The 11,342-nt window shown below is 42.5% G+C and overlaps 1 long non-coding RNA gene across 1 annotated transcript; it reads left to right on the top strand.

The window, feature by feature from the left end:
• The first annotated feature begins 299 nt into the window (after positions 1–299).
• On the top strand, positions 300–6,246 carry LOC140716074 (uncharacterized). Its single transcript, XR_012096235.1, has 4 exons — positions 300–1,086; positions 3,259–3,299; positions 4,405–4,504; positions 5,091–6,246. It is a non-coding gene; the product is annotated as an uncharacterized lncRNA (long non-coding RNA).
• The last annotated feature ends 5,096 nt before the right edge of the window (positions 6,247–11,342 follow it).

Here is an 11,342-nt window from a genome sequence, read left to right as displayed (position 1 = left end):
AATCGATTGACCGGGCAATTGATAGTCCGCATACGCACTCACTACATTATCTTAATCGATCTGATATGGTTCATAATTAGTTCTTGCTGTCTTTCCTCATAACTTAGATTCCCAGTTTTTGATTTTTCACTCCTTTGTGGGATCTTAGTGTGCTTTCTCCATTTGTTTATCATTTATTTTGCTCTTAACGCAATTTTATTCGCTTTCCTCTTAAAACCATTTCGACCTGTTCCACTCACCTCTCTCTCGCTCCACTTTTCAAGCCACAATCTTTCCATGTCCTCTTCCCGCCTCGATCTCGTATGGTACACCTCTTGCCGTTATCCGATTGTAGTTTTTGAAAGCAGTAAAGGTCTTACATCGATTGACCTAAGTCAGAATTGCCCGAGCGTTACATGCTAATATTGAGAATATTCCCTGAGTCATCCCAAGTTCAAGTCAAGTTGAACATCAAGTTTATTGTCATTTTAACCATGTACATATATACCGCCAAAAGAGACAATGTTCTTCCAGATCAAGGCGCACAGTAGAGTACATATACTTTAACTCGCCCACAACACACATAAATTGCACATTACCGCAAATAAATTAGCAAATAATAAGATGCATTTACTACACAAGTTAACAATGTAAACAGTATATCACTAACTGGTGCTTCATACATTATGAGACCTGTGTGGTGACAGGGACTGCCATACTTTTGCTCCTCCCATCCGTCATGTTTGTCCGGATAATATCTGTATTCTAATTCTTTGCATTGCATCATAATCACAGGGGACCCTTGGGCACGCCCAGCATTGACACACTTAAGTCTTCCGCCGTTTGTAAAGTGCCCCACGCTTCCATTCTCCCACTAACATTCACAATTGCACTTTATTCTCGTTTAATCACATCTGTCCCCGTTAGGGACAGATCACTAATCACGCAGTCACATATCAACCAGATAGATCTCCTGCAATTTCTTTCTAGCCACCATCAGTATCTTTGCAGTATTGTCCAATTAAAATAAGTTGACTTGTATGTATGTTCCTTTCAGGGCCGTTCCTCCACCTAATGACAGTCCCAATAGCAATGTCAATGTCGTATGTAAGTATTGCGTGACAGCTAGATTTTCATGAGATTTTAATTGTATTTTGTTTGTTGTTTTATTAAGTACAGCGAGCGGGTGGTGTTATCAGAATGCAAGTGACATTACACCGTGCTTGACATCTTGTGAGTACGCGATGAACTGTGTTAAGGATCCAGTACCTGGAATTGGCATTTTGCCCTCTCAGCAAAAAGCGCAGAATATGCCACACATTTTATTTCAAGCGCTCAATTAGCAACTTGAAGGAACGAAAGAAGCCGATCGCATTTAATGTGGAAGAAAGTATATGGAAAATGCTGGATTAGCTCAGGAGGTCCGTCAGCACCTGGGGGAATGAATCTGACCTGAAATGTTGACCTTCTTGCCATTTCTGTGCTTACTGACTGGGCTGCTGAGTATTTATGCCCCCTCTGCTTTTTGCAGAATTGCGGCAAAGGGATACTGACAATTCTCTCAATTAGCTTTTGTTCTTTAAGAGTTGTCCCACAAAAACTGCTCCTCTGATTAAGCGAGGCCCGTTCATTCTTAACTAGATGTATATGTGTCCTTTCTGAAAATATAACATGCAGATGTTGTTCCTTGAATCAACCTATATATTTACTCCTGAGAGAGATTGTAGTGATTCCTCATCAGAGCGGTTTCTGGGATAGGTGGACTTTGATCCAACATCATCTGAGCCTCTACTCTTTACTCTACTCTGAGATGACTTCTTTTTTTATTTTTATTTTATTTATTTAGACAGTCAGCACCATTACAGCCTCTTCTGCCACAATAAGCCTACACCGTCCCATTACACTCATGTCAGCAATTAAACCTCCTCAACCGTATTTCTTTGTATTGTGGAAGGAAAACCACATGGTTATGGACAGAACGTATAAACTCCTTACAGACAGCGGTGGGAAATGCACCCTGGTCGTTGGGGCTCCAAAGTCGCATGCTAAGCGTTGTCCTTAGAAGGTTTGATGAGGTAGAAATGCTGAAAAAGAAACTCTTGTCTGTGTTGTCTGGAATAAGTAGGTGCAAAATCCACCCAAGTGGGCTGATATCGTTAGTCATTTCCTTACTCCCTTGGAAGCACATTAATTATTATGTAGGCCGAACTCAACATAGTTTCTTTCAGGGGAAATATTGCGTGACCAGCCTGCAGGAATTCTTTGAGGAATTCTCAAGGAAATGAGAATCGCTGAATGTTCTGAAGGCCGTTGACAAGGTCTGAACGTAAGGTCCATGGCAATATAGGAAAGGATAGCATGATCAAAGGGTACTACTGCGCATTGCAATGCTGAATAAAATAAATACTTAAACGTTGGCTGACTGGCAGGGGGCAAAGTGTTAGAATGGGGGTGGCTTTCTGGTTGACTCCTCCAAGAGGACCACAACCTTGTTGTAGGATTTGGAGGCTTGTGTGCCTCAATGACCCAAAGACCTATGTTGGCTGGAGTCAGCACTTTATGCTTTGGCTCACCTTTGCCAAATAGGACAAGGGGTAGAGGTCATACTAAGAGTGGTGGAAGGGCAGGCAGTGTGAGGAAATAAGGAGTCTTCAGGAGGATTTGGACAGATTAGGAGAATGGGCAAAGATGTAACAGAGAGAATGCAGTGCAGGGAAGTGCATAAAACTGAGATGAGACGGGATTTTGTTATGCATGGGACGGTGATTCCGTGCAATTCTTTGCCAAGGACGGCTGCACAGATGAAGTGATTGGCTACAGCTAACGCGAAGCTTGGAAGGTTGCTCATTAGGATGATCGTCAAAGGTTACAGAGTGGAGGAAGAACGGGATGGGGAGGAAAACTCAATCAACCATAAACGAATCGCACTGAGAGTGGCAAAATAGCCTTGTTCTGCTCATATGCCTTAAGGCAAATGTGTATGTAACCTCCGCCAAACAGCTCGCAGAGGTTCCCAAATAGACCAGATAGCCGTTCATGATGTCGGGAACGCAGCTGCCTCAACTTTTGTTCACAGTTCAGTCCTGACCTCCGGCGCTATCTGCATCTAGTTTGCACGTCCTTTCTTTAGGGTGATCCCATTTCTTTCCTCCTGCAAAAAATACGCGTGTAGGTTTATAGTTTAACAGGAAACTGCAACAGGGCCGCACCTAACCACACTTCAATAGATGTTGAATGTAGTATTTTAAGCATTGATGCCATGATTTTAATTTTGTACAGATGCTGATCTTAAGTTAAAACCGCGAACAAAGAAACAAAAAGTGAGTTGAAAATCCTCCTTTTGTTATAATTTATGATTCATGTCCTTTCTTTGAGAGAGTTATATATTCATCTTCGGGCTGCCCAGTAGGTTTCTACCAGTATTATGTTTGAAAATGCATGTTTTTTTTTATTTTATGAAGACATTTGGATGGAACATCATACTAACATGGAGAAGTGAATTACGTGGAGGCACATGCGTCATTTCACAATCTATACGTGACTCGATTATGAGCGATGCTTATTCGCTGACTTGTAATATTGCGTCATCAATAGGAATTGATCTGCAAGATTTTTTTGGAGGGTAACAGGCCACCCGGGGTTAAAGTGCAGATAAGTCTCTGTATTTGCAACCAGACTATCCTTACTATCTAGAACACGTTATCCTAACGCGCAGGATAATCTCCAGTAAACGGCACAATTATATGCTTTCACTGACTGAAACACTCTTTTGCAATAGTTACTTGGGTTATCTCTGTCCTATTCCAGATATTAACTTTTTTCAAAGCTCTTCGGACTAAGAATTAGTGCATCTGTTTCGTTAAGGCTGTGAGACCAACAGCTGAGGATTGATCATTTTATTGGGTCATATTCATATGCTCGTGAAAGAAACTGATCCCACTTTGGTCTTACCAGGACAACCTTGCACTGGGTTAACCGTCTACCTCTGTGATTGACAGCGCTTAGACTTTTTGTTATTTAATATTTTATTTATTTTGCGATGTAGCGTGGAACAGCCCCTTCCAGAATAACAAGCCGCGCTGCCCAGCAACACACTAATTTAACCCGAGGTCAATCACAGGACAATTACAATGACCAATTAACCTATTAACCGATACACCTTTTGACTGATGGAGGAAACCTCTAGGGAAAATGCGCCAGGTCCTCGGGGTATACGTACAAACTCCTAAAAGACGGCGCAGGAAATTGAATTCGATCTCTGGGGATACCTTGAACTGTAAAAACGTCACACTAACCACTGCGCTATCATTGTGCCACAATAAGCAATTTGTTGATGCCACTTGTAACCGCTGATCTGTCCATAGAATGGTTTTCAGCCATTAACAGATACGTCCAAATGATTCACTAACGAATTTCGACATTCAGGGCAAGAAAGAACGTTTTGAAACCCACGCCGATGACAGCACGATCTATGCAGACATCAAGCTGTAGAAGGGACAACAGGCTTCTCGATATTCACCAAGAGGTAAGGTGCTGATCAAGACAATGATCAAGTGGAATTTAGACTGCTCCATATTACCCACGAATATTTACTAGTTGCAAACAATTTTGAAATGTGTGAAGTAGGCAAATTCATCTTAACGTTCTGACAATCCATTGAAAACATAGCACAAAGACAAACCTATGTGCCTTGCGATCTGGTCACCGGCTGATTCATCGTTTCATTCATTTTTTTTTTCTCAAGGGATGTGACGTATGTGTTCTCGGTTGATAGAAAATAAGAGAATGGGGGAAAAAGTTAATTATTCGAACTCCTGGATTTCTGTCCCACCATTTAACACTGCCAGATAAACACACAAAATACTGGAGGAAATCAGGATGTTGCCTGGCCTGCTCAGTTCCTCCAGCATTGTGTGTCTGTTGCTCAGACTTCCAGCATCTGCAGATTTTCTCTTGACTGCCATAGATAATCCCATATTTGAATTACCTTTTGCCATCTCCACCGCAATAGGAGTGGGAGGAACTAAAGATGACGCCAGAGGTTTTTCCGGATCTGACCGACACGGTTTATATTTTTTCTCTACTCGTGTCTCTTTTTTTTCCTTTTCAAGGTGGCTGGGGTCCTGTTGGAGACCATAATTTGCAGACGCAGCTCAAACTACGGTTCTACATGGCTGTTGGGTTCTTGCTTTCCGAAATGGCCGAGCGATCCTGATGTTTCGATGTCTCCATGTTTCGATGTTTTGTGCGCATCTTTGCGATATGACCCTGAGGACGACAAGATTCCTCGCCGATGTCGTCGATGGAAGCGTCGCAGGAGATTGAAACACCGAGACAGCGGGTGGTGTGCGTAGCCATCCGAGGTCCCTGCAATCGAAAAATCTCTCTCGCGCTCTCTCTCTCACACACACAGATACATCCCCATATGCACATACTCTCTCACACACATGGACACCCAAATATACACTGTTTCTGCCTCTCCGTCACTCACTCTCACACTCTCTCTCCCCTCCCATGCACACACTCGTTCTCTGACACACACACCCATATACTTTGTCTCTGCCCGCACTCCCTGCCTCTCACTCACACACGTCCATAAATACCGTCTCTGCCGCTCTCACTCTCCTCCTGCCCCCGCACAAATGCACACACACGTTCTCTCACACACACACCCATATACTTTGTCTCTGCCCGCACTCCTTGCCTCTCTCTCTTGCACACATCCATAAATACACTGTCTTTACCTCTCTCGCTCTTCTCCTCCCCCCCCCCCCCCCACACACACACACACACTCGCATTCTCTCACACACGCCCATTAGATTGATCTCTCTCTCTCTGTCATTTTCTCTCCTGTGAGAGTCTGATAGTCTGATGGTCTTCGAGTCGGGGGCCTGGATGAACGACCATTGAAATTGTAACATCAAAACTGCGAGCTATTGGTGTCCACTCTCATCTGGCAGAAGCAATGACTCCCTGTCACCCACACTTGTGAGAGAGTGAGACACACAGAGACTGTCTGTGATGTCGAAATGTTAGAATGGACAATAGCTTTTAATGGACTTTAGATCATGGTCTCTGGAAGCTTTACTATTGCTTTCATGGCGGGTGATGGAGGGTTGATTTTTTTATGCTGTAGCAAGCGAAGCTAGGGGAGGGGGGAGAAATACTGAATATTTTGCTGCTGCTTTAGCGTGGGTGGGTGGGGAACTTTTCTGTCATTCATTATTTGGGTTTTTGCAGTTTTGTAGATGCCTGTAAAGAGTAAGAATTTCAGGTTGTATACTGAATACGTTCTCTGTTATTAAATTGAACCATTACTATCTCTCATACCTTCTGTGCACCTCATTTGGACTCTGATCCAAGTCCATTGCATCAGGAACAGGCCATGGAGCCTGATTCAGTTTCATATTAAGATTCAGGTTCAGAGTAATTTATTTATAGCACTGTACACTTAAACATACAGTGAAGTATGCCGCTTCCGTTAAGAGCCAACACAGTGGTTCAGTCCCAGAATTTGAATTCAGATCTAAGTGTTTTGTAATGAAATATGGTAACGGAAGCAGTCAAATTACATCATGGTGCCAGGCCAATCACTGATCAGGATCATGGCTGTTCATTTCCTTCAGCGCCACCTGTTCGTGCTAATGCAATATCACTGGGTACAACTACTGTCGACCCGAAATCCAAATGACTGGACTTCATTGTATGTTTTTCGATTCGACACCCACAGTTGTGTAGAAACTTATTCCAAAAGCAGTTCCAAGTCAAAATCGAGATAAAAGCCAGGTGCACATGTAACGATTTTCAGATACAATAATAATTAAATTGATGACAATTGAACATAACTGATTACTTGTATGATACTCAGATGTTTACAACCTGTTGAGGAAGAGTCAATGGCTAAGTTCAGTTTATACTCAACTGCACAAGTCCATATATGCGCAGGTGCAATGATCAACTTACATGCAGGAGCATCACACGCCCAGGGCAAGATATAAGCATCATTCACAAGAAAATAAAATATAAACATGAATTATACACAATGTGTTTAAGAACGACCACAAGTGGAACAAAAACATCCAGAGAAACGTGATCAATGTTGTTACAGTGTTGCTAAACCTTGGGTCTACATTTTGGTCCAGGAACCAATTGGTTTTAGGGGCTGATTGACTGTGACCCTGATTTTAGAGTTAATGGAAATGTTATTCTGACATTTACACATCTATTGATTGTTATGTCTTTCGGGAGGATTTTCTGTTTGATTTTTGCTTCAAGTGATTATGAAATGCATATAATTAATCAAGTTCATTTGACTCATTGTCTTTATCAACATGCGTATCAATTGGGGCGCCAGGGTACTGTAGCGCCTACAAAAACACTTTACAGTACCAGCGGCCCGGGTTCAAATCACGCCCTGCCTGTAAAAAAAAATGTGCATTTCCCCCGCTTCCTCAAGGTACTTTGGTTTCCTCCCACAGTCACACGGGTTGGTAGCTTAATTGGTCGTTGTAAGTGGTCTCGTCATTCGGTTCGGATTGAAACGGGGCATGGTTGGGCTGCGCGGCTGGAAGGGTAGGAAGTGCCTATTCCGCACTGTATTTCAATACATTAATGAACAATATGCAGATTCATGGATAAATATCTATACAGAGAGATAGACATATGGACAGATAGACAGACACAGATAGATAGATAGATAAATAAATAAATAGATAATGGATGGATGAATAGATAAATAGATGGATAAACAAATACATAAAATTGATAGATAAAGAACGGAAGGAAGGCTAAATGGGAAACAGGTGTTCTCCGGGAAGCGTACGGAAGAAATGTGGCAAATGTTCAGGGGATATTTGTGTGGGGTTCTGCAGAGCCACATTCCAGTGAGACAGTGGAAGTATGGTAGGGTACCTGAACCATAATGTACAAAGGCTGTTGTAAGTTTAGTCTAGAAGAAAAAGAACAGCTTACGAAAGGTTCAATTAACTGGGTAATTATAAAGATCTAGAAGATAATAAGGACAGCAGGAAGGAGTTTAAGAATGAAATTAGGAGAGCCAGAAGGGGCCATGAGAATGCCTTTATGAACAGGATTCCGGAAAACCCCACGTCATTCTACATGTATATGAAGAGCAAAAGGAGGAGACGTCAGAGAATAGGACCAATCCAGCATGACAGTGGAAAATTGAGTGTGGAACCGTGGGAGAGAGCAAAGGTACTTTATACTTTGCTTCAGTATTCACTACGTAAGAGGAATTTGGCACGTAAGGATGACTGACAGTGGACTGAAAAGATTGAGCACGTAGATATTAAGGAAGGGGATGTGCTGGAGCTTTTGGAAAGCATCAAGTTGGATAATGCACTGGAGCTGTACAGGATGTACCCCACTCTACTGTGGGAAGCGAGGGAGGAAATTGCTGAGCCACTGTATCATCATTGGGGACGGGAGAGGTTCCGGAAGCTTGGAGGGTTGGGGGTGCTGTTCCCTTATTCAAGAAAGGGAGTAGAGATAGCCCAGGAAATTATTGACCGGTTAGTCTTAATTCAGTAGCTGGTAAGTTGATGGAGAAGATCCTGAGTGGCAGGATTTATGAACATTTGGAGAAGGAGAATATGATTAGGAATTGTCAGCATGGCTTTCTAAAAGTCAGGTCGTGCCTTACGAGCCTGATTGGGTTTTTTCAGGATGTGGCTAAACACATTGATGAAGGCAGCTGGTGGAGGTGCGTACTATAGGGTCTTTCAAGAGACTCCTGGATAGGTAGATGGAGCTTCGAAAAAATAGAGGGCTATGAGTAACCATGGGTAATTTCTAAGGTAAGGACATGTTTGGCACACCTTGGTGAGCCAAAGGGCCTGTATTGTGCTGTAGTTTTTCTATGTTTCTAAATTTCTATAAATAAATTGACTAGCTTCTGAAACTATATCCAATTTATTCCATGTGAATTATTGTCTCTGTCTTTGCTATAATTATCACTTCTGAGTTTTACCCGCCCAGGAACCACGATGATCCAACAAAGAGGGTTGGGCCTGAAATACACCCTGGGCACTTAGGAATTCCAGACATTGCTATTACCGTGATATTCAGCAGTAGTAAATCAACACAATTGAACTTGCTGCGTTGTCTAGCAGACATTTTGCCACTCATCTGAGAGGCCTCGTCAGTTCTATCCATGGTGCATAGTTTTCCAGATTATAAAATCTGTGAGGTGTTTAAAGGTATTGCAAACATACGGGAGACTTTTAGAGTCATAGTAGTAATAAGGGGGTCATTAGTCTTATCTTTCTATTAATGGAGGTGTGAACTGTTGTTGAGACACGGGTAGAGATGTTAGGACTGCATTGCAATTAGCTGATAGGTGGTGTCGTACCCCCATCCCCTCTGTTCAAGGACGGGTTTTTCAGTTTGACAGAGATGGCTTCTTTAACCTTTCTTTAAAACCACCTGTCATCTCTGTCCAAAATGTGCACATTGTTATAGAAACATAGAAACCATACAGGACAATACAGGTCCTTTGGCCCACAAAGCTGTGCGGAACATGCCCCTACCTTAGAACTATTTAGTCTTTACCCATAGCCCTCTATTTTTCTAAGCTCGATGTAGCCATCCAGGGGTCTCTTAAAAGACTACTGATATGCAGGTAAAATGTGAAAAATCAGGCTTGTGTTGATCCCAGAGAAGAAATTTGTCAGATGGTTTTTGGAGTAGGTTGTGATTGAACCAACCTGGGAAAAGACAATTCTGGTTTGGATTTTATTTTCTGTAATAGATTTGGTTCGGAGCTTAAGGCAAGGGAAGATGTGTTCATAATATTCGTCCTGCAGTACAATTGAATTAAGCTAAAATCAGATGTATCTATGCTACAATGGAATAAGGGATCTACGGAGGCCTGTGGAAGGAACAGGCCAAAGTTCATTGGAAGGGGTCATTAAAAGGAATGACCGGCAGAACATCAAGGGTTGGATTTTCAGGGAGCAATTCGGAAGGCGCGGTTCCAAAGGAGAACAAGTATACTAAGGGAGGATGACACTGCCTTGGCCGACAATGGAAGTCAAAGACAACATTAAAGCAAACGGGACAGCATACAACATAACAAAAATATATGGGAAAGTAGAGGTTTGTGAAACTTTTAAAAACTAACAGATGGCACCCAAAACGCAATGAGGGGAGAAAAGATGAAATATGAAGCAAAGGTAGCCTATAATATAAAAAAGGATACCAAAATCTTTTTCAGATGTATAAAGAGTAAAAGAGAGGCAACAGTGGATATGCTCTCCAGACATTGCTACTGCACTTCCTTTCTTGCACCGACCATCCTCTGCATTAAAATAATCAGAGAACGTCTCAAGAGTGGGAGTAATGAGGACATTTCCTCCAAGGCAATGAGCATCATGGACTCATTCGTGAACGACATTTTCGAGCGCATCACTGGCGAAATTCCTGCCTGGCCCATTATAACAAGCGATCGACCATCACTTCCCGGGAGATCCAGACAGCCGTGAGCCTGCTGTTGCCCGGGGAACTGGCCAAGCACGCTGTGTCGGTAAGGACCAAAGGGGTGACCAGGTGAACTAGTTCCTAGTGAAGAAGCAGTGTGCCAAGACAAACCCAAAGGTTTTTTTAAGAGCCACTCACAGTTTCCATTGAAGAGCTGTACTAATGATTCGATATTGGATCGATACAAGCTTGTCATTAGAGGTAAATCTATTTATTTTTTATGCTGATTATCCTTTCATTGCTCCGTACAATCCCGTTGTCGCCGTTCGCGCCCACTGGTCTAACAAGGACATTTTGCTCACTCACTTCCGTCAGTTTGCCGCGATTTTCACACACAAAGCTTTACACATAGAATGGATTGAGGTGAAGATGTTAGCAGTTGCTGAGGTTATTTGGCTGCTGTGAATACACCTCTATATTATAAATCGTTTGAAGCTGATGCGTTCTACATAGTGGACTAACCTGGTTGCATTCTGTGAAACAGAAGTTTATTCCAACAGATTACAAGTGGATTTGGGAAGTGGAGCAACATTAAACTTCTCCTATGTGATGAATCCACACACGGTTTCTACCGTAAATGAGTGGGGACTTCAACGGTGAAATCCTGTTCACACATCTATGTTTATTTTTGATTAATGGATACAATTATCATCTTGGCGACATTTACATATTGTGGGGACTGAAGTTTGTTTGGAGAATTTCTTTTTCTCACCTATTCATTGGTGAATCGGTCCGTTCGCTGACTTCACCGCTCTTCTTTGCTCCAGAAAATACTGGGATGAGCCCAAGAGAATTTCCTCTTTAATTTCCCTTTCTCAGGAACCTGTGAACACTGCCCACCGGGAACTGCAGTCCTGTCCGGGAG

This window comes from Hemitrygon akajei, chromosome 24, assembly GCF_048418815.1.
Source record: "Hemitrygon akajei chromosome 24, sHemAka1.3, whole genome shotgun sequence".
Classification (NCBI taxonomy): Eukaryota; Metazoa; Chordata; class Chondrichthyes; order Myliobatiformes; family Dasyatidae; genus Hemitrygon; species Hemitrygon akajei.
The sequence above is the reverse complement of the archived record's forward strand: the minus strand, read 5'-3'. Positions and strand labels throughout refer to the sequence as shown.